Source organism: Sebastes umbrosus, chromosome 9 (assembly GCF_015220745.1).
Source record: "Sebastes umbrosus isolate fSebUmb1 chromosome 9, fSebUmb1.pri, whole genome shotgun sequence".
NCBI lineage: Eukaryota > Metazoa > Chordata > Actinopteri > Perciformes > Sebastidae > Sebastes > Sebastes umbrosus.
The window spans coordinates 14,624,977-14,650,143 of NC_051277.1; the positions used below are offsets into that span (position 1 = coordinate 14,624,977).

General features: G+C 40.3%; 1 protein-coding gene and 1 long non-coding RNA gene across 2 annotated transcripts in view; one reads left to right on the plus strand and one right to left on the minus strand.

Moving 5' to 3' along the window:
* The window catches only part of spock1 (SPARC (osteonectin), cwcv and kazal like domains proteoglycan 1), a 112,437-nt gene that overhangs the window by 70,268 nt on the left and 17,002 nt on the right, over positions 1-25,167 (minus strand).
* Positions 4,124-7,019, plus strand: LOC119494432. The gene is made up of 2 exons (XR_005208213.1): positions 4,124-6,759; positions 6,836-7,019. It is a non-coding gene; the product is annotated as an uncharacterized LOC119494432 (long non-coding RNA).

Below are 25,167 nucleotides of genomic sequence, written 5' to 3' on the forward strand. Positions count from 1 at the left end.
ACGGCTACAGGTCTGCTGTTTGCTGCCCCTGGCTGTGTGATTGGCTGAGGAAGCGGGTTGCAAAGACACATAATAGGAAAAGCTGTTTCTTGTCTTTTTGTCTGCTTGACTACAGGTCTGTCAGACTTGTGCACTGCGAGTCCTTGATCTGTGAGGTGAGCTCTCCCGGTGAGTGTGCAGCCATAAGCTAGATGATGATGAATAGACTCTGCTGGCTGCTAACAGTCTAAGCTCTCACATGGTGCTTTCCTGTTGCTGCCATGCTTCCATAACCTCTCCTTGGTGTGAAAAACAAAGCCGGAGCTGCTCCTGCAAAAACACTCCACAGCTTGCTCTGAACATTTCAGTTTCCTTCTCACTCTCTCTCTCCTCTAGCTGACAGATGCTGAGCCCGATATACATCTTTAGAGTAGGAATTATAAACTGTTAATAGCCAAGCTGCTTCTGCTGTTTTTTCTACATCTAAATAAAAGCAGTACAGAAAGTGACATTTGGAAAGAAACATCAGAAAAGCACGGATAAAGAAAATGCTTGAGAGCATCTCTCTTTCTCTTTCTCTTTCTGCTTTCTAACTGGTGGCTAGATCTTCAATTTGTTGAATTATAGGGAACCTAGGCTGATAAAAAAAAGACACATTGGCTGTAATTGAATCCATATATTTGCATTGATGAGCTGCGAGACGGCTCCAGGATGGAGATAAATGAAAACACAGATGAGTAAAGCACACAAAAATGAGGGCAAAAGTTCACAACAGACATAATATATTCACATGTTTTTTTCTCTCTGTGTGTGTCCGCTCTGCAAGAGACTTAGTACCCTAAACAGATCTATTGAGTCTCACTGTGAAATTGTATGAAAAGTGAAGAAAATTATGCAAAAGCAGTGTGAAAGGGAGCGTGATAGCGGGCTTACAGCTGAGTATTTTGGGCAGTTCTTGTTCTAGTAGTTCACACACAGAATTCAAATGATTTAACTTCCTGTACAAAACTATCCTATCTTTTTTTAATACCATCCTATCTGACAGAATCCTTCCACTCTTGTCGGTATCCCACGGCGATAGTGCAGACGTGGCAACGGGCCAAGTGTTAAGCCAATCATACATGGGCTCTCTTATCTGTCTGCTCCACCGGGGAAACAAGGGAAGAGCTCAGGAGGGCGGAGAGATAAATGTCCTTTCTTTACTCCAGGTGCATTACTCTGCTCTGTTTAATCCTCCTCCACTCTTTCCTCCACCTCAGTTCCCCTCAGCGAGTCTGTACGTTTCCTCCTCCCTCAGCATGTTACAGCTGTCCTGAACCAGTCAGAGCAGTCCCGCTTCTCGTCGTTTCCCTTTTTCCCCAAACTCTTCCTCCGCTGCCTTCATTCTCCTCTGACACTTTCTGTCTTTCTTCTTGTTTGCCTGTCTGTTCGCAGAGTAAATGCCAGTAGAAAGTTCAAAGGAAGTCTGTGGAAAGAAGCTCCCACATCTTACTGTGTGTCTGCTAATGTGTGTGTCTTTGTACTGATACATACCTGTCTCTAAGGCTTTGTCAATCTAAATGCAAGCCAAATGAATGCAGACAAAACACCCACAACAGGCCCCCAAACAAACAAACACAAACACTAAACTTTTCACAAAGTGTTTTTATGTTCGCTGTATGTGAACATTTGTCGGGTTTTTTACTTTGTTATGGAAAAACAGTTTTTTTTTCCATGTGGGTTGTTGTGGAGGCCACCCAAACTATATTTACAGTAAAAGCAGAGCTCAGGTATAGTAATCCAAACCAGTAAATACATCCTCTGTTTTACTGGTCCATATACAAAGGCAGCAGTGATATGTTGTTTAAGCTTATGGCCTCATGAACAGATTGCAGGTCAATGGAAGGACAACAATGTTGATATTCATGTTGAATCTAAAAATCCGGCTGAGATCAGGCCTTGCAACGAACTAACGAACAGTTTCTTTACCGATGAATCTGATGATTATTTTCTCAATTAATCATATTTTTTCAAAATTTCCCAGAGCCCGAAATGATGTCTGTTCATTTTTTGTTCAACACCCAAAAATATTCAATTTACTATAGTGAGAGACAAGCAGCAAATCATCACATTGGCGAACCTGGAAACATCAAATGTTTTGCATTTTTGCTTAAAAATCAACTTTAATCAAAATAATTGCAGATTATTTATTCTTTTTGATTAGTCAACTAATCATTTCAGCTCGGGCAGGTTTATTCACATTTTTGACCATCTCATTGGTATGGTAGTAAAATAGACCACATATTTCTGCTCAAGTATCAAACTTTTACTCTGAACGTATTTAGGATAACAACCCACCTAAAAACATGCCCCAAAAAATAACAGTGTTAGAATGTTGATAAACTAGCACTACGCTAGATTTTACAAATTATCCAACCGAAAAACCCAGTCCAGTGTTGTCAACTCTTTTCCAATGAAAGTAGCTAGCAGCACTAGCTGCTAAAGTCCAAAAGTCCCTAAATCTCGAGAGAAAGTTGCCAAGTCGGCAACACTGACAGTCCGTCTCTTCAGGCCTCCCTTCAAAGCCACTCCCCCAAAATTATCATTATGAATATGGCCATTTTTAGTACTCACAGCTGTCAAGCTAGCAGCTTGTGGAAGACTCCGGTGACGTGCAATGAGTGAACGGGCACAGTACGCACAGGCAGGCAGGTAACCCAATTTATTGATTGGTGTTGGGATGTAATGAGAATTTCAACAAATATAACATTACCAACCCTAGCTTTAATATCAAATGCTTTATATTCATAGTGCATTCTTCTTGACTCACCAAACTCTTCTTGCATTTCAAATTACACTTGCACTCCTATGTTATATCTTTAAGGAGCATGTATGTCAGACACAATGGAACTGCTAGGCAAAAACAAAAACAAGGCTTTTGTGTGTTTAGTAAAGCATGTATATAAAACTATGCATTAATCTGCAGCAAGAAAATGTGAACAAGAATACTGTAAACTTTCCCTGATTTGCATATTTATCACCTTAGGGTGCACCTTGTACAAGGAAACAACACTGCATAGGGCAAAAGTCAAGATCTGACCTATAGTGACCCAACAGTGACTCACATTTACACACACACATGCACACACACGCACACACACGCACGCACACACACACACACACACACCGATGGACAATAATGTGGATATTTTTAGACGGGCAGCACTGCTGCCGCTTGAGGGAAGGAAAGAGGATTTCAAGCACTCTGCACTACACTCTGGACAAATATTGTTCTCCTTCACTGTTACACCCGTTGTCTTATAAAGACAACAGTGAAACAGCAGCCTGCATTATGTCTGATCAAAGTTAGTGGTAAAGATTACCAGGACTATCCACTGACACCACACACACACACACACACACACACATTCACAGCAGCCAGGAGCTAATTTCACACGGCCTCATGGGAGTTTAAAAGGCTTAGTCAGGAACAGAGTCAGTGAGGGAAACAAAGAGAACAGAGGGAAAGGTGCTGATGGAGGGAAATAAAGAGGAGAATGAAGTGGAAAGACGAATGCAGGGTGAAAACCAGAGACGAGGAGGAGAGGAGGAGAGCACAAAGGAGAGAGACAAAGCAAACATGGCGGCTGATTTAAGACGTTGTAGCAGAGGACTGTAACTTCAGGTTAGGTACAGCTGAGGGACGTATCTATCTAAATGAGCACACTCCGTCAAAACTAAAAGACAACACAAACAATGCACCAGATCCTTTTCTTCAACATGAATAGTGCAGATGTTGGTCTATCAACACTGTTCAAGGCTCAGTTCAATCATGTTTTGTTACATTTCAACTTAGTTTGTGAAAGTAGAGTTTGAGCATATTTGTTATGCTAAATGCAGTACCTGTGAGGGTTTCGGAACAATATTTGTCATTGTTTTGTGTTGTTAATTGATTTCCAAAATAAATATATACATACATTTGCATAAAGCAAGCATATTTGCCCACTCCCATGCTGATAAGAGTATTAAATACTTGACAAATCTCCCTTTAAGGTACATTTTGAACAGATAAAAATGTGTGATTAATTTCTGATTAATCACGATTAACTATGAGCAATCATGCCATTAATCACAATTAAATATTTTAATTGATTGACAGCCCTAGTATACATACATACTGGTGTTATTTACACAGGTATACGGATATATATATATATATATATATATACTGGTGTTATTTATAAAGGTGTGTCTTATATTTACTGACACACTTTGACATTACATGACTTTCAAAACGTACCATGTATTTGAATAATCAGGAATTCAAACGTGTTTATCTTTGATAATAGCAAATAAGTAATAATTAGCTAATTAATGACAGCTATCATTGGGAAGAGTCAAGATACAGTAACAATATGTAAATAATTAATCAAAATGGCCTTAATAATGAGGAACACACACATTATCATAGTCAATTAACTGGTGAAAACTAAGTCATCATCACGTACTTGTTATTAAAACATTAAAAACATGATATAATTCACCTTCACTACTGAGTAACTAGGAAGTGTTGCAATTTATAGAATTATTTCTATTTGACCCTCTTTAGTTATTGTGAGGAGAAAAAGTAGTATTTTCCATATTAGGACAAATTAGACCTTTTGTTGTGATTCCAAAATAGAAAGGCGAGCATCTGACATTGTAAACAGCAGAAAGTAGCTCTGTAGGACCAGCGGGACACATGAACCCAGATCGTGTTTGACCTTTTCCAGTCTGAGTAGTTAATCCTGTCTGATCTGTTTCCAGAGGTCACATCACCACCCTATAACTCCCCCACAGCCATCAGCAAGGCAGTGGACATGGGTTGGGTATCAAACCTCTCATCTATTTGTTTCTTTCATGACATAGTTCCTGATTTAAAGTAAATATTATCAGTATTATTTTGTACAATTTTCCACATTTGATCAGAGCATGACGCGACCAAACACATAACCTTCTTCAGGCACAGAAAGCAGACAGACACACCAACAAATTGCTGTGTTTTCCTCATCGCCTCTATCAGTCTAACCTGCTATTATCTCAACCATCCCTCTCTCTATCTCTGTCTCACCCGCTTCTCGACAAACAAACAACACCAGGTCCCTAACAAGCCCACATGGGGATTGGCCCTTCCAACCGGCTCATCTCGGCACTGATTGGCTGAAGGATGTGCTTTCACTCTGCGGGGGCGATACGATGATCTAGTGCAATTATTATATTCTTTACTGTTTTGTACTGGTTCAGAACTTCGATGCTGCACCCTCATTGTAGTAATTGTATTGGGAGGGAGCTTCCTATCGCTTTTACTCCAATCTGAGTCATGTCTGAAATGGCACACAGAAAGGTCTTTCTTCTTCATTCTCAGCTAACAACAACAAAATCAAATTTAATGAGCCCTCTTGGGAGAGACAGGGGCACCCTCCCACTGCTTTCATTGGTCGATGGAAGCCTTATTTTACTCTTCAGAGGTGAGGCCGGGATCTGCAACAGTACCTAATCATATACGAACCCTATTCTTTTGTTCAATCCTTTGTGATGCATCTAGCAGGCAGAGAGCATTACGAAAGTCATATGTTTTTTGGTTGCCCCATTCCTTTTTTTTATTTAGCAAGAGAAGCGCTTGCACAGGATACAGGTGCCGCTTGCATTTTGAAAATCAGGTGTTAAATAAAGGATAGCACTCTTATTTATTTATTTAAAGTCTCCATGCTTAATTTGACCATGAACCACTACAGCTGTTCAACCATCCTTGACCATGTGTGTTTCACTGTATACTGTATTAAACATGTAAACACGTTCTCATACACACTCGTCACATATCGACGCTTTGTTAGACCCCCTCTGCGTCACTTTTCGGTCACATTAAACACATGCTTAACGTGGTGAATTAAACAAAAACACTTTCTTAGGTTTAGGCAACAAAACCACTTAGTAAGGGTTGGGATTAAAATTACTACGTTTGTGCAGTGAAAATATGACTAGACTAAAGAAAGAAAAACAACTACAAAAATAGGGAAAATCTTGCAAAATATCTTGATCAAATGTGACTTTAGTTTAAACAAGCATGGCGGATGACAGGCAGGAAGAATTAGCAATTCGTTTTTGCTCTACTTTGTAATGAAAATTCACAAAGGATGGATGGATGAAGTCATTGAGACACGTTAAATAAACACTTCCATATTACTACTTTATGCCTCGCGATTTGCATTAGCCCCATGCAATAGCCGCGGCCGTCATGACAGTCAGCTTGGTTTGCAATTGGCTATCGTCCTTTCCCACGTGACTGCGTCATCGTCTGTCCTCTGGGTTCCCCACACACAACAAGATATCCGAACATGTTCAATATTTACGATTTGAGAGCGGTGCGGCCAAGATGGACTTCTGAGCCGATCGGGGATGTAAAAACACTCACACCACAGGGATATCTGGAAAGATAATCTTTAGAACCATCAAAAAATCGGGGCTTTGCTGACGTTTGTCGGGATAGGGGAATGTAATGCGTACCCGGCACTACTTAAGTTAAAGCTGTGAAACCGCATAGTGGTTCTTTCCAGGTGCAGTGTGTTAGTATAGAACTAACACAACACCTGTGCTAATTCTAATTGTTGGATTCTAGAATAGTCTGATGTCATAGATACATTCCAAACACAGCGGTTGCCTTCCAACTCCCCACTTCCCACGCTGTAATTCTTCAGTCACTCGCAATGTTAATTATTCTGAACTCCACATGTGCTCTCAAACAGTGAAAGTGAACTTACTGGGGTAAGTAAAAGCTCTTATTGCTCTCTCAGCTCTGCGTTCTGAAAGCACAACATCAGTCTGGTGACTCGTCTTTTAGCCGCGCTCCGGAGGAGGTGCTTTTACACGCACCATCAACTTGAGTCTCTCCAGCTGCTCACTGGAAAACCTTGTATGTCTAAACTCGGCAACAACAGAGTTCAGTGGGTTATTCACCAGTTTAGATCCACTTAGATCAGTGAGCCTCACTGCTTCTATTAAAACCCTTCTTTCTCGCTGTGTAATTACGAGATTTGTATAATTAGACTGAAAACATCGGACTGATGCTGAAGATACTATTGAGAAGATACTGAGGCATGAAGAATTCACTTAAAACAACAGCGACTCCTCTGAGGAGCACTCAGTGTTTTTTTTTTTACAGTCATCTCTGCTTAAAAGCTTTTACACAAAATCTCTGTGGATTGAGATGTTGCGAACCCTGTAGAGTACTCCCACGCCCCTCACACACTCTTCCTGTCATGCTGTTGATACAGTAATTCAGTCGGGGTGACGGAGAAGCTTAATAACATTTCCAGAAGCTCTGCTGTAAATGTAGATTTGTTTTGGTTGAAGCTCTCGAAGTCAGGAGTGCGAGGTTCAGGGAGCTGGAATAACTAACAAAATCTTTCATTTAGACAGACAGCCGCTTTGACATTCAATACGGGGACTGAAACGTGCTGTGTCAGGAGGGTTGTCTGCAGACTCTCATAGATCTACGAAGAACGCACGTTGCGATATAGTCTGTTTTTCATCGTTTTCACTTGTAAAGTATTACGCTTTTTACCAATAAAGAAAAAGAAAACGACTAAGGACACATTTCCGCTGTTAGTTGTCTCCCATTCACTAGTGGTTTCCTTTCCCTTCTCAAAAGCCAGCTGATGACAAAAAAACATAACGCATCTATTTATCATGTCATCTTCGCTTTCTTACATCCTTCGTTTCTTTCCATCTCTTCCCTAATAGCTGTTAAATGAGATCTGAGCGTCCGCAGGCAGAGGCGACTTTCACGAGCTGATTTTCTCTCTCTTTGTTTTCTCTACCGTGCTCTTCTTTTCATCCACAAATTATTGTTGTGATTATAGGTCTTAACCTCTACGTGTCGGCGCGTTTAAGCCCTTTTCTTACCGGAGTGCACTTTAAGCAATTCACAACCAATTCACAAAGCGTCATGTGTGAAACGAGAGGAAAATGTTCCGTAGAAGAGTTGTTTTCTGATTATTACTCTCTCACCATTCATCCCTATACGGTGCACTGTCTTTGTGTTTCCTGTGCCTCTGCATTGAACAATAAGCACGATGCTAAATGTACAGTGTAGAATTAAAATCTGCATGGACATGAATTAAACATTGCTACGTTTGAAAGAGGTAATAAAATGAAATGTAAAAAATTCATAAGCAATCAAATCCACTCTTGCTTAATTCAAAACACTCAGAGGTTTTACTGATGCAGCTTTAAGGCCTTTACACAAAAGGCCTTAAGAGGTGTGATGACACAAAAATTCGAAATACTCGCCTGATAATATTATAAGTCAAGGGCTTTTATTGTGAAAGATAAGAACAGAGGGAGTGGATCTGGTCTGCGCTGTCTTTGTCGAGGTGGAAATGAGTAATAAAGTTTACCATTCTGGTTCGGACTACGGAGCCTCTGTGTTGTTGTTTCATAAATAAGCGCAACTCAACCCGTTCTGCACAGCGTGACTGATTGATGCCTTTGAAGCTCAGAAAATCGACCAAAAAAAGTACTTTTTCGACCACGAAATTTTCGCATTCTGAGTGAAAGTATTCATGACAAAAACAACAGTTCGAAAAAATATACTGACATGCAAATTATTTGCTCAAAGAAAAGAAAAAAAACGCCTCCAGTGTGTAACGGCCTTTACTTGGTCTGGTATGACCAGAACCTTATGGTGGCTAATGTTAGCCAACTCTTTTAGCAAACTTTAGGTAGATAATGCTTTTGCATGGCTTTTCTCTACTTGTGCTACTATTATGCTATGTTTTTCCTTAACCATTATCCTGTAATTGTTTGCATTACAAGTGTAAAGTGTACATAATTTACAAGCATGATAAGACTATGACAAAAACAGTGTGAGCATTATAAAATTATAACAAAAACAATGTGAGTGTTCAAAATACTATCATGTAAGAAAAATCACATTGAGAGAGAGATGGTGGGAGTGGGGCGTTGAACTTACCAACATGAATCACAGTAATATAAACTGAGCTTTTATTGTGGCTAAATTATTATGATAAACTTTCTGAGCACTACAGAAAACAAAATCTATAATCCCTCTCAGCTATATCTGGCTCAACAAATAACATACACAATATGCACCACCTGGGTGATTCTGCTGCTCTTGCACTCTAACAGTATGATCATATTTCATTCATTTCCATTAATTCTGTCAGTTTTCTTTTTCCCTGTAATCCCCCACACTTCCATGCCTCTGAGAGTTATATTTCAAGCTTTTCTTTTTATCTCAAAATTATATTTTATGCTAAACGTCGACTCCTCCACATCTACCCACCCACTAAATTGAAATCTTTTCAAAAAGCCTCCACTTTGGTGTTTTCCATCTCCCACAGAGACACAGTATTCTCTCCATCTGGAACAGGTCTGGACCACTTAAACTTCCTGCTTCTCTCCTCCAGACTGCCAATTCCACACAGAATGAGTTGAGCGGATGAAAGATTGCGCCGGTGACACGGCCACAGTCAGTAAGCAGAGTAATCACAAACACAATCATCATCACCATCATCACAACAGTTATGATCACCGTAATCGGCATCATAATCATAAAGCTGACAGGGACGCTAATCAAAACGCTGATAGTGGAGTGGGAAAGTAATTGAACTGGATGTGAAGGTATTTATCTCTATTTTAAAGCTGAAGCCTTTTTTTTCCACTTCAAGACTTACAAATATGGCTGAGGCGAGCTGGGAGCCTGTTCTACATTTTGTGAGCCCGTGAGACCGCATGTTTGCTGCTATGTTTGTAACTGTGTGTTTGTAATATGTGTGTCAATGCAGCAGGGAGAGAGAGATTTAGTCAGTATTGAGGAAGGATGTTGTGGAGGTTGTTGTCACTGAAGGGGTTCAGAGAAGATACAATAAGGGAGAGATGCAAAAAAAACAAAGATATTCACTTTACTGTCATAGAAGATAGGAGTGTAAGAAAATATTGATACACATCTACCGTCAGCCATTTGACTCTTCCACTCCAACGCAACAACGTAAACTGAGGAAGGAAGTAGCGTAAGGGAGCAAAAGTAAACATTTTTTAACTCCGATTTTCTGCATATGATGGTGTGTCCTTTATAAAATTAGACTTTAAATAATCGCAATATATCGCCTTGCTTACAGTACCACAAGATATCGCAATTAGGGCTGTCAAAGTTACCGCATTAACTTGTTTTAACGGCACTAACGCATTAACGCAACTTGCAATTTTTAGGTTGTAACGGGCTCAGTTGTAAAGCCCAAAAGTTACGCTAAATTTTGGTGAGGAAAAACTGTCATGACCATTTTCAAAGGGGTCCCTTGACCTCTGACCTCAAGATATGTGAATGAAAATGGGTTCTATGGGTACCCACAAGTCTCCCCTTTACAGACATGCCCACAATCACATGCAGTTTTGGGCAAGTCATAGTCAAGTCAGCACACTGACACACTGACAGCTGTTGTTGCCTGTTAGGCTTCAGTTTGCCATGTTATGATTTGAACATATTATAATATAGCAGGCATATTTGCCAACTCTGATGTGATAAGAGTATTAAATACTTCACTCCCGTTAAGGTACATTTTGAACACATAAAAATACGAATAATTTGCTATTGATCGCGATCAAATATTTGAATTGATTGACAGCCCTAATCGCAATATATCGCAATATATTAAATCCTAACTCGTGTATCACAATACTTATCGCATCACCAGATTCTGCCAATACGCAGCCTTAATAGAAGGAAACGCTGAAAATAGATGAATTGTTGCCATTTTCGCTGAGTTACTTACAAGTATTTGATAATCAAAATTGTTGCTGGTTAACTTATAGCAGACCTCACACATAATGTATAGGCATATGAAGGTACGTATGTGGACCAAATGTCATATAAAAGTCAATTGTGAATGTATGCTGATGACACTCTGGCACATGCGGAGGAATTTCTGCCCACCTAGGTGACATTTGGAGTCGAGCTGGACGGCTTCCCACCACCTGAAACTCGACGTTGCCTGCCAAATCTGAGCTGCTTTTTTTTTCCCAGTGTGAATCTTATCTTCTTCGAGACCTTTCCATCACCGCTGACAACATGACAGTGAGTCCAGGCCAGACTACAACCCACAGTTGACATATCCAAGTTCTTATCATCTTGAATCTTGAGTACTGTATGACTCCCCTCTGGCTGCGCTGCCAAACCCTCACTTCAACTGCAGCAATAAGTGAACGTTGCAGCCTGCTTCTTCTTTAGTCTCTACAAATGTGTAAACCAGGGTGTCAAAGTGAAGCACAAAAACATACACTATCAAGCTGGGCAAATACAGGATCAGATCTTGCAAGGGAACAGAAAACCACAAGATGTATGAACAGAGGCTACAGAGCACACAGCGGCAGCTAATTTGCTTTACTAATTGAAGATACTGAATTCTGCAAGTGCTAAAAAAATGTGTCAAACACCGTGTGAAAATGTTTGCGAAAATCCAAGTGTGTACTGTGAGAAAGAGAATTGTGTAGGGATGAAAGGGAGCCTGTGATATCTCTGGAGTGCACTTGTTAAAAGTGTAGATAAGTCAATGAGCTCTGTTTTATCTCTGTGGATGACAACACATTAAGCTCCATATGGCTGCAGGCTGACGACAACACGCACTCACGGGCTGCTGTTCCTGTTTGAAATACAGATTTGAGTCCCCCTACACCCCGACAGACTGTACTCCAAGCACACTATCATACTTAAAAAGCAACGGAAAGCACCGTGCAACTGAAACTACTTATGTTAATACCTCAATTATATCATGCAGGCTTTAAGTAGAACGCCGCGTCAAGGACAATCTACTCTTAAGGCACGACAATCAACGCTTAAAACAAACGTCTTTACTTCCCTCTTATACTGAAGGAGTATTTCAGATCATCATAATGGTCGGTGTGATGTTCAAGAGAAAAACAGAGAGAGGGTAGAGATGAACGGTATGAGAATAAAACAAAAATAATAAAAAAAATGTCAATTTTCTCCAATTTTTTGCACATAACTACAGTGATTGTGTGTTGGGCTCTGAGAGATACCAAGACGCTGGGGTGACCTACACTCAATAGTGTGCCTGAACGCATCTTGTGTAGACACTGAGGTCGGTCAGAGGGCAGAGGAAGAAGAGAGTAGAGGACGAAGAAACAAGTGTTTTGTCTAATTAAATTAATTCCCTTTGAGATAACAACACATCTTTTTACTAGTACTACTGTACCTGTGGCGTGACAGTAAGAAAACAAATTTAAATGGAAAAAACAGAAGCAAATGTAAGAAAAATCACCAAACTGACATTTCACACACGCATTTTGAAAAGAAAAAAAACTACAACTAAATAAAATACAAGCTAATTAAGGAAAACATTCATCAATTTGATGAACACAGGCAGCAAAAACTCACTAAGGCTGACTCTAATTCTGCCTTTTCTAGTCAATGTTCTGCACCCAGCTGTTTAGTTTTACTCCTCTCAGATCTACTATGTGTTTCACTGCCTTGTCAAAAAACAGCAACAGGAAACAAATCAAAGTGAGGCTCAGGATGTTGAGTGTCCCACAAGGTCAGAGATCAAGGCAAAGTTAGAAAATAGTGCCACCAATGAAATAGCTCAGGAACAATAACTGGAGGGGCCGAGAGGGGCATCTGCTGTATAATACTGCAATTTCAAGGTTCCTTTATTCACAGTAGAGTTTTTCCTCCCCATTTTCCATCCATTCATTTTCAGTTTTAAATTTAAGATTGAAGCAATACCCATTTCATTTAAAAATGAAGGAGAGCGAAGGACACCGGTACACACACACACGTGCGCAGGCTAGTAAAAGAGCACGATTAAATCATTTTTTCATCAGGACCTCAGCCTCCCCAGTGACACACAGTCCAATCTGGGATCCTCAGAGCAAGCAGGCAAACATACAGATGACAGAGAGGTCCTAATGGTAGGAATAGTCAGAACACCTGTCTAATAAATATTCTATAAAAAATACAGCAGAGAGAAGCAGCACTGTGATACGGCTCTAGACACAGTTTGGTTGTTTTGAAGGATGGTTGTATGAGGTACTTCTCCATAGTCAGTGTATTACCTACAGTAGATCGTGGTCGGCACGCCCACAGTTTGGAAAAACAGACAGGGGTACCAAGAATATTTTCACTGCTTTATCTTGCTGTCAGACAGCCCTTTCCAATAGGGAACTGAAAGGGAAAGTTATCTTTGCTCTCTTCAAATCCACCACACTCAGTTGGCAAAAACAGTTTAGATAAGTTTCACTTTCAGTTCGCCGTTGGAAAGGGCTGTCTGACTGCAAGGAAAGAGTGAAAATGTGGTGGTACTTCTGTCTGTTTCCAACTGTTATCAACAATCGTCTACTATAGGTAATGCACTGACTATAGAAAAGTACCTCATACAACCCCACTTCAAAACACCCGAACTATCACTTAAAACCTCTATTTCCTGTGGAGCAAAGATAATAGTAGTGCGAACCCGGTTGCAGCGCTGTTTTCATTGGACATTAATCCGTTCTTTTGTGCTCGCGCCTATTTGGTGAAATCGCGGCTTCAAAAGATCTTTTTGATGCAAATCCGGTGGCAAACTACAATTTCACTTCTCCTTTTGGCATGACTTTTGGTTGTGTATTGCACGTCTGTCCATCCTGGAAGGGCGATCTCTCCTCTGTTGCTCTCCTGAGGTTTCTTCCATTTTGTCTTTTTTCCTTGTTAAAAGTTTTTTTTTGGGGGATGTTCTTCCTTATCCGATGAGAGGGTCACACTCTAAAGGACAGAGGGTGTCATATCCTATACAGATTGTAAAGCCCCCTGAGGCAAATTTGTGATTTGTGATTTTGGGCTATACAAATAAAATTGACTTGACTTGACTTGTGTTTTTAGCTCGCTTACAACACCCCTTATTGCAATTTCTGCAGCTTTAGTTGGTTTGGCCGCATACACAAAACTCTACAAAATAAAACTCTTAATGTGATATCACATTAAGAGTTTCATTTTGATTTGATTTTCATCCAGTTTAGTGCACGTAAATATACACATTAAAATTCTCCAGTAATTACATATCAAATGGCATTTTTAATTGCAGTTGAGGCCGTCACTAGACTAGGTTAATAGTTGATTCTTACAAATAATGTCATCAACAACTTTTTTTCTCATGTCTTCCCTTTCGGCTGATTTAATATTGTAGCCATTATACAGCATTAAGGCGCTTTTCCATCTGCTGTTTGTGATTTGAGTTCACAAGGGGCAAACAGCACAACCACTTTGATAAATAATTACATGGATCGGAGGGATACATGGATTGTGTGTGTTTCTGCACAACAGACTGGTGAACTCCTCTTTGCAGATTCAAGATTTAAGCGTGAAATCATTTGCAGCATCCTGTAGGACGCATCCTGAAGATTAAACCCTGTGTGTTCATCGCTTAATTAAACAAGAAGTACAGACAGTAATAATGAAACACAAGTTACTGTAATTGTAGCCTGACTGCCTCCCAGAGAAGTTTCTCTGATGAGAGCCTGACCTGAACTCTCCTCCCGGCTCGTTAGAAAACTGTCTGCTGCAATTAAAGAGGAAGAGAGGAGCGGATGTGATTGGTCTTCATATTGAAGCTTGCCCCGACTCCACCTTCTGATACTGTATTCCTCCCTCTAATAATGTGCTCATCCTGCTCGCTGACAGGGCTGCGCTTCTGCCTCTGGTCACCCGAATAGGAAAAATTAATTGGTCACACTTATACACACACATACTATATGTATATATATATATATATATATATATATATGTGTGTGTGTGTGTGTGTGTGTGTGCGTGTGTGATGACAACAACGTAGTAATAAGGCAGCAGGCTGGTTCCAAACACAAATCCAATAGAGACTCTGCTCACAAAGCAGAATCGAACAGATCGAGAAGCAAACTGTGAACTGTGTATGCCAGTGTGTGTGTGTGTGCATGTTTGTGTGCGTGCAAATATGTGTCTGTATCAGCATGGGTGTGTGTATACAAGTGTGTACTAAGACATAGCATCACAGCTGCAAGTTTGCTACCAGTCTGCTGCCTCGAGACAAGAAAATCACGGAGCGAGAAGTCATCTGAGTGTGTATCTGTGACTACATGTGTGTTTGTGTATAGTGCTGAGGCCAGGAGATGATGGTGTTACCAACTACAGGCTGTTCTCATACACCGTTCGTAGCTCTACCTACAAAAAGTAATGCATATATATCTTACGAAATCAATCTGTTCAGTATGTAATCCACGTAATTGTGAAACAGGAAGTATAAAGAGCGACAAACGTTCCATAGGGAGGAGGTCGGGGTGGATGCGTGGGTCAAAAAACACCAGACTTTCAACCATGAGATAGTTGTTCGTACCCTGTTTGAAACCAGAAGTCAACGTTTATTTATTGGCAACGTAACTTCTGTACTTAAGTTACGCCACTTCCGGTTTTATTGTAACCCAACTTCAATCTTTTCCTAAACCTAACTAAGTTCTTTCCTGTGAAGATGGAAGTTTATTTTGAAAAGACAGGAGCGGAAATTGACACATGCGTCACGTGTTACTGAACTTTCGTAGGAAAACCCCACAAAAAATGAGGTTGAGAAGTTATAATAGAAACCGTTGTATGAGGATACGTTGCCAGCTACACACCCATAGAACAATTGGTAATATATTCAAGCTAAACTCTATCTAAGGCACAAATGTTACCGTCACATTGTAATTTCTTTCCCAACATATTCTGTCGACAACTGATAATGTCAAAGAGCATTTTATGTCTCTGGGTTACAGAAGAACTAAACACTCCCTGCCGCATTATGACATCTTCAAATCAGAGACTCTAATTACTCTGCAGCTATCAGCGAACCACATTCATCTTGTGCCTTTTAGACAAACCAACACTCTTACTGTTGTGCTGCTGCATTTGCATCAGGACAGGAAATTAATTTTTACATTAGAACTACAGGCTTACAAATTGCAATTTTGTGGACAAACAAAACAAGCAGTACGCCCAAACAAAACGTATGATCTAAATTCCCACTAGTGCAGTTGGCTGTAAGTGTTGAAACATTTGCTATATGTTTACATTCCTCTATGATTTTTATTTCATAGTCCATTTTGCTTTCGTGTTATATTGTTGTATTTATTGCTTTATATTTCACCTCTGTGGTTAAATCCAATCCTACAGTATATTACTTTAGATACTACAAAAGATCCAATTTCCCCCCGAGGATCAATAAAATTTCATATCGTCTTATCTCATCTTATAAAGTCAGCAACATCTGCAGACTTAGTTTAGAGCTATGTTACCACGTTACTCTGGCATGTACACACACACACATAGACAAATAGCCGTAGCCTATAGCTGTATGCACTCAGTATCTGTACTTGTAGAAGTACTGTCCGTTCCCCAGCAGGAAATCTGTTATTGTACTTCAAAACCATTCTAACCATTCTATGACTCTCCTTTTCAGAGAGAGAAAAAGACCTGTGGGAAGTGCGTAAGGCATGGCAGGGCCGATAATAGAGCAATTATATAAAAAAAAGAGAATGATATTATAGAGAAAGGCAGTGACAGGCAGACACAAAAAAGAGGAATGGATGAAAAAAAAGTACACAAGTGAAAGAAAGGCTAAGAAGAAGAAAGAGAGGGAGGAAACAGGCTTTTTATTCATCAAATGGGATTTGCTGACTCCAGCTTGGTAATGATGCAGCACGGAGACACATAGGACAGACCACAGACCACTTCTTTCTCTTCCTGCCCCTCTCACAGTTTAATTACCGCTCATCACTGACACGCGTGGCAGTTGATTGGCGTTCTGTTTGAGGCTCGAGGTCAGCGCCGTGTTTGTTTGTCTCTGTGCAGCAGGACTCATTTCTAGCGCTAATGATTTAGCCGGCTCTTCACAGACGATGATGCAAATAACGGAGCTGTCATTATCCAAACTCAAAGAGGGACTGCACACTTAAGCAGGGTTTTTTTGAGCTGTAAACTAAATTATATGAATGTGCTATGATGAAATGCATCAATGCTGAAGTTAATATTGAGGTTTCCTACCAAATGTATACAAAATTTGCATTTCATGGGTTGAAAATGGCTCAACACGCCATCTACCGTTTGCACCTAACGTTGCAAGGCCGATGTTGACATAGTCGTAATCTATGTCATGAAACATTACGTTACCACCCGGAGACGGTAGTGGCTAGAAGGGAGCCAGCAAACTGAGGATGCTATGGCGAGATTAAGGTTAGGCATTGATCTCGAATAGTTAAGATAGGTCGTCGAGCAGCGAGTTATAAAGTCCTCTAACACAAGTCAGACAATTCACTCTTTTATTCTCAGCATCTTTCCTCTCACTGTCATTACCCTGTTTTGATATCTCTTATATCAACTTCCATTGCCATCCCAGTCAGCTTGTCATTTGTCTGATGCAATCTCTCGTCCTTCGTCATCTTCTCTCCGTCTCCTTCCATATGTTTCCCTCTCCACCCTGACCTCTCCGCTCGCTTTCCATTCCCCTCGCCTACGTCAGTGTTGTTGACACTCTGTTTGAGAACGGAGATTAGCATTGTGTTTGTTTGTCTCTGCGAGCGCCTGGATTCATTTCTCACACTAATGACCTGGCTGGATATTAATGGATGATATGGCAGTAATGGAGCTGTCACTTTCAAAACTAATGCTTGGTGCCTCTTCTACTAGATGTCCTACTGTTTCCTTCACTACTATCTCTCCCACTCCTCTGTAGAGTATACAGTATATAGTCACATTAATATTTCACTACTATCTCTTCATTTATGTTGGAGATATACTCATTCTTTGATGCACATTCTCATGGGATGGATAACATATATACATACAGCTACGATATATACACGCCTGTTTGATGCGCTGTTATTAACACAATATGAGCACCATAAGCAAAGCATGATTTTCTCTACTACACTGGACTAAAGATGCTGTACATCATTCCAACCATTTCTATTTGTTTGTGGTTTAAAAAGCAACATCACAACTTAGTAAATGTACATGAGCTTTAAAGGCATGGTATCAAAAGGCACTGGCCTCTAATCGAAAAAGGAAAAAAAACTCAGCAAAATTGCCCTCTAGGGTGCCCTTAAATGGAGAAAACATCATAAAGTGCCCACTAGAGTGCTCTGCCAGTAGAGAAAACGGGATGAAATGACCTCTAATGTGGCTTTAAAATGGAGAACACATGATGCCCTGCCATATAGGCTGCCCTACATGCTAGAAAACTCGCTGATGCCCTTTTTATTTATTCATCGCTGCCCCTCAGACAGCCTGAGTCCGCCACTATGCAAAGCAAACAAGTGTTGACATACAGTAAAGCATCGGTATAGGTAAAATTATGTTTGTGAAAAGTTGGAGCTGGTAATAATGAGGTGCATGAGTTTGTTTGTGTTCCAGCTATAAACCTTTCTCAAAGCCAAACATAAAGCGATTTCAAAGCAGCCGAGTAAACAAATCATATTTACCTGAGCATACAGCATAATCAGAGTGAGACACCTCTAACCGTCTATCTATTTACATTGCATTTATGTGGCACTTTTGTCAAAAGTACTTTATTTTTCAGCAATAACATTTTTTTTTCTATACACATACATTAGGAGCACTTTGGGTTCAGTGTTTTATGATGCTTTGACATGTGGATAACAGGAGGTGAGGATCAAACCTAACTGTCAGTGACCAAACTACTCTACTGCCTGAGCTAAAGTGCCTCATTTATCCAAGTTTATTTAATCTAGTATACAAAATAATAACTAAGTGGGAAATCTGCGATAGATTTTTATACCTCTGTGTCATGAATGCAGCAGGAGACATGTAGTACTGTGCAGCAAGACTGCCTGAGAAGTATAATTTTATGCACCATCAGTCACCCACAGCCTTGATAGCGACTTTCTATTACTTGGATAGCATCCATCCAGGGTATAAAGATGAGGTTTTTACACAGGCAAAATAAAGAGGCTCCTCTTGATAAATAAACTTTACAGCCTGCTGGTTCATATTGAGTTCCAGGGCCTTGGTATTGTGCTGGTGGGGAATTGCTACAAGAAACATAAAACCCTTAAGAAATAAAAATTCTAAAGCGCTACTTAGTTTTATCATTTCATACCCTGTTCAAAATCCTACACGGACTACAGGACGGGGTTCAGTGACTCTACAGTGACCATAATCATATTTGAAATGATCTTACGCAACATACTTTACATTGTAGCCAGTAAGTTATTGATGTTTTCTTCATCACATGTGTCACAGTGAGTGGGCAACTCTGGGGTCTGAAAAGTGAAGCCAATGAGGAAGTACTTACATTCTGTCTAATAGCCAGCAGGGGGCGACTCCTCTGGTTGCAAAAATAAGTTTGATTGTATAGAAGTCTATGAGAAAATGAGCCTACTTCTCACTTGATTTATCACCTCAGTAAACATTGTAAACATGAGTTTATGGTCTGAATCACTAGTTTCAAGTCTTCTTCAATACTGCATGATGTTCATTTAGTAAATTATGATCCCATTTAGAGTCCAATAGACCATAAAGCAGGGGATGCTTTAGGGCGTGGCTACCTTGTGATTGACAGGTCGCTACCATGCCGTTGTCCGGTCTGGGAGTTGTACATGTTTTCGTCTTAAAACTGTAACCCTTTCACAGTGTGTTTTCAGTTCATGAAAGTTAATAATAACCTTTTTCGTCGCCTAAAAATGTCTTATTCAACGTTCGGTTGTACTTAGCTCCACCCTCTCGTGTCAGTTCTGGTTGCAAAAACCAAGATGGGGAGAGACAAAAATGCTGAACTTGAAGCTTCATTACAGTAGTCCACAAACAAATGGGTGATGTCACAGTGACTACATCCACTTCTTATCTACAGTCTATGGTCACAGTACATGTACCACTATAATATTATAAGGAATATTTTATTTATATACCAGTGTATCCTGCCGACTTTTCAGTTGTCGTGTCCTGAGCTTCTCCGAGGGTGAGGATCTGTTTGCCAGTTGGCAGGTGGTTAACCACACGTCAGAGTTGAACACTGTCACTTGGACATTCATTACCCCCATATCAGGATTGCCACACCGAGTGCAGTGGTAACGGGTAACACTAGTGGGGGATTTCATCATGACAACGCACTGGTGTTATCGGCTGATTGCACCAGTTAACCGCAGTCAAACTAGAGGCCACAGAGTTTTCAGTGTCTGCAGTAAAATCAAACTGTACTGTGTGTGTGTGGAGACTCAGGGGAGAGCAGAGCACCGAGCTACAAATCTCCGCTGCCACACTCAAGCCTGGAGGCCGGTACTGTAGCAACCAAGGCTGTACCAGCTAAAACACATACAAACACACACTTACACACTCAAAGTCGACAAATCATCACGCCAGCGGCACAGATCTCTATGTGTGTGTGTAGATGTGTTTGTGTGCAGGTTAAAAGAAACGGCACAAATCCCTGCAGTCACAATTACACAGAAAATATGCACCCACACACACACACACACACACACACACACCCACTTGTTAAAATTCATACACTATGTTTAGGCCAACAACATAATGAATGAAAATACAGACTTACCTGTTGTAGCATCAGTGAAAAGAAGGGATCAGGTAAGACATGAAAGCAAAACAGCAAAATAATATGTTAGGTGGCAAACTGACATTCTGTAGGTGTTTGTCGAGCACACGAGGCCTGGCTCCTAAAAATTATGTTCCCATACATCAAACTGCATTCTCAATTACGTTTGGAACGAAACGTATTTTGTCGCAGATAACGTTTGTATTTTCCGTATCACAAATACGTTTGTAAGGCCTCGGACGGCCGCTGCAAGTGATGTAGTACAACAAACGACGTGCGGAGCAGGGGACGTAGTATATCGAGCAACCGTTAATGAAAGTTAAATGGAATAATAACTAGGGCTGTCAAAGTAATTCTCTAATTTCTTTAATGCATTAACGCAACATGCGATTTTTAGGCTGTATCATCATGACATGTATAGAAAACCTAAGGAATCCATTGGTACCAACCATGTCATACTAGCTTGTCAGGATGGAGGTTAAATAACGCTCCAAACTTGCGATAATTTTTGTCGAGGAAAAACTGGCATGGTCATTTTCAAAGGGGTCCCTTGACCTTTGACCTCAAGATATGAGAATAAAACTGGGTTCTATGGGTACCCACAAGTCTGCCCTTTACAGACATGTCCACTTTATGATAATCACATGTAGTTTGGGGCAAGTCATAGTCAAGTCAGCACACTAACACACTGACAGCTGTTGTTGCCTATTGGGCTTGAGTTTGCCATGTTATAATATGAGCATATTTTGTATGCTAAATGCAGTACCTGTGAGGGTTTCTGGACGATATTTGTCATTGTTTTGTGTTGTTAATTGATTTCCATTAATTAATATGTACATACATTTGCATAAAGCATCAATTTTGTCCACTCCGATGTTGATAAGAGTATTAAATACTTGACAAATCTCCCTTTAAGGTACATTTTGAACAGATAAAAAATGTGTGATTAATTTGCAATTAATCGCGATTAACTATGAAAAATCATGCGATTAATCACAATTAAATATTTCAATCGATTGACAGCCCTAATAATAATGTTATTGAAAGTTATGTGGTATAATAATGAATATAACAAGTGAGAAAGTCCACTATACGGGCGGTTGGAAGTTGTGGTGGATGGGACAAACAAACACCAGACTGTGGACGGTAGTCTGTATTTTAAGCCAAACTTTGATGTTTTTAATAAACCTAACTAAGTAGTGCTGTTATGTTTGTTTTTTTTAATTTACAATGTTAACCACATGTTTAAAACTTCGTCCGTAATCCGGGAGAAAATATGTTTCCCCTGAAACGTAATTGAGAATGCAGTTTAGTTGAATGGGAACGTAATTTTGCTGGGCATAGGGTTGCACATACACATATAACACACCATTATTTATAGGGCTGTGATCAAATGTGTGAGTGTGCCCTGGAAGAAGTTGTTGCAAAAGTTGTCAGTAATCAGACCACACGCTGAGATTTCCTTTGCTTCTTTTGGAAACATCAGCAGTCCGGGAAAAGTACACATTCCACACACATAAGCACACATCTACAGTATACTGTAGCACCCACACCTTCACAAGATGTTGACGTTTACTTTGACCTTCGCTGCAAAACTTTGAAACTAGGCCAGCTTTAAAATCTGAGTCAGGAATATCGCAGTCTGGATATTCTGACCCTTCCTCGCTCCCTCGCTGAGTGTCCTTGTTAAACCAGGACGGCAGAGGTGTATGAAAAGTGAATAAGACACACAGACAAACACACCCACACACACAGAGCAGTCAGTTAAGCTACCGACTTTTGAACAGCTTTTGAATCTGAGGCACAAATATTGATTTGTAAGTGCCAGTGCCCGAAAACCACATATGTTTATGCTCAAGTGATAAGGCCCTCTAGTGGCTGTAGTAACTATGACGACCATGATTATGACGATGAAGGTCTCCTAAGTACAACCGAATGATGAATAAGACATTTTCAGGCGACCAAAAAGTTTATAATTACCTTTCATGAACTGAGAACACACTGTGAAAGGTTTAAAGTTCTAAGATGAAAACACGGACAACTCCAAGACCGGACAACGCTGTGGTAGCGACCTGTCAATCACGAGGTAGCCACGCCCTAAAGCATACCCTGCTTTATGGTCTATTTGACTCTAATTACTAAATGAGCATCATGTTGTATTGAAGAAGACCTGAAATTAGTGATTGAGACCATAAACTCATGTTTACAATGTTTACTGACGTAATAAATCAAGTGATAAGTAGGCTCATTTTCTCGTAGACTTCTATACAATCAGACTTCTTTTTGCAACCAGAGGAGTCGCCCCCTGCTGGCTGTTAGACAGAGTGCAAGTTTAAGGCACTTCAGCCTTTGCTTCACTTCTCAGACCCGGAGGTAGCCCACTGGATACAACCCGATTATATTCATCAGTCTAGCACTGTGTTGGTTCTATCAATGGGTGAAATCAGACGCTCCCTTGCATCGAGCATAAATGCAGCTTTAGCAAGTGCCAATATCAGATTGGCTGGGTTTGAACAGGTGACAATAATCTATTACCCTCTTGTTTTTGTAGCAGAACAACCAATCGTCATTATATGGAAAATGTTACTATGGTCCAGTCAAACCAGCTCACAAAACTATAATCCCCCCAGGTCGTGCTACAGTCGTCAGGGCGAGGTAATGCAGTTACTGTGTCCCACGAAGTGAACAAGTGAAGCTCAGCTGACAGATATTTCATCTCTGGCAAATACCATGCCGGGTTCCATATGGGTACACACACACACATACTACACACAAATACAGGCACACATTATAATAAAAAAGTACATTCGCTGGAAGTGAGCCGCAAAAAACTCTCTCAACCCACTCTCTCTTCCTGAGAAGCCAGACAGAGAAAGTCAGAGTGGGATGGTGTTGGCTGTTTCCATCTAAATGTCAAAGCTCTCACCATGAAAAGTTGCAGTGATAAAAGTAAAAGCACAAGTAAGAGGGTCATGAACACTTTATTTGAGCGTGTGTGTGTATGTGTGTGTGTGTGTGTGTGTGTGTGTGTGTGTGTGTGTGTGTGTGTGTGTGTGTGTGTGTGTGTGTGCACCAGGCTGGAAGAATATCACTGTGAATGCAAGTAGTTTACAGTGTTGTTGATTACTTAAAATGCAATCAACTAAAGATCATTAAACAGACCACTTAGAGTTTATTAAATGTCAGCCTGATTATAGTGCGTATTAGGTTTATTAATGCAACTGTGTGTGTGTGTGTGTGTGTGTGTGTGTGCGCCCTTAATCCCTTGTGTTCACATTAAAGCCCTATCAACATTGGATTTCTGGGGCCATTTCCAATACCTATATATAAAAGTTAAAGATAAATTGGCTAATGTTTGCTTTTAACATAATCACAAAACATAAACAAGATGTTTTGGCAAGGATCCCTCAAATTTTACAGTTTAACAATTAACTTTATGACCAAAGTGCACAATTACAGTAAATATAGGATAACAGTAAACTTGACTGGAAATTAAATGATGATAAAGAACCACTAAAAAGTTATACACACAATAAATATTAATTACTTTAAATAACATTAAAGGATAGGTTCAGATTTTTACAATTGTGCCTTAACACAACACCCAGAGCCCCTTACAGTATGTATAGTGAAAGAGTCAATATTTGCTGTAATCTATCCATTACTCTTCCATTAAGGCCCCAACACACCACCACCAAGGTCGGGGCCATCGGTGAGCACCTGTCGCCCTAGTTTTTGTGGTTTGAAGGCTCTTCTCATTTCCATCTTCATCTCATCTGATCACTCCAACACACGGATATTTTCACAACAACATGTCCATCTGGAATGAAGCTAAGGGGTGAATGAGAGTGGGGTGAAAATGGTCGGCAAACGCCGCTTTGTTTCATGTACGTATGATAACAACGGCTTGTATATCCGCCGTCCTCGGTCTTCCGGTTTCCCTTTTTGAATGATGAATACAAACTACCGCCACTTGCTGGTGTGGAGTCTTATTTCCTCTCACGCAGACGCAGAAAGTCCGTGTTAGTTGGCCGTTAGCTGTAGTCTTTGCGGTGTGTACAAGTGCAACTTTTTTGGCCAAAACACATGTGACATGAGGCGATGCAGCAGTCGGCATTCGTTGCCGCTAGTTCATTGATGACGCTTTGGTGTGTCTGGGCGTTTATGCTATGAAGACATCCCTAAAAACTGCAATAATTGATTTTTTTGCTCACTTAGAGGCAGCAGAAGCACAACACAGATGTAAAGTATTACTGCCTTCTAAGTTAATATGGTGAATTTACACATCCAGTAGATACAGATCAACATTTGCATTCACTTTCACCTGGCAAATATCTAATATTTGTTCTCCTGTAGCTCTACTAGTGTTATTAGTCTTCTCTTAAGCAGCTAAATGCTCCGCTACGTTCACCAGCTAGTCGCTAACTTTGCCTTTCTTTGTCTAACTTCCAACAAGCAATAAGCTTATTCTGCCTGTGAATATACTATATCAGTCAGTCTGATGCAGTTCAAATGAAAGGTTCTGCCTAAATGAATCCCCATAGAGGCACCAGTAAAAATGTCTGCTAGTATTGTATTTATCTGT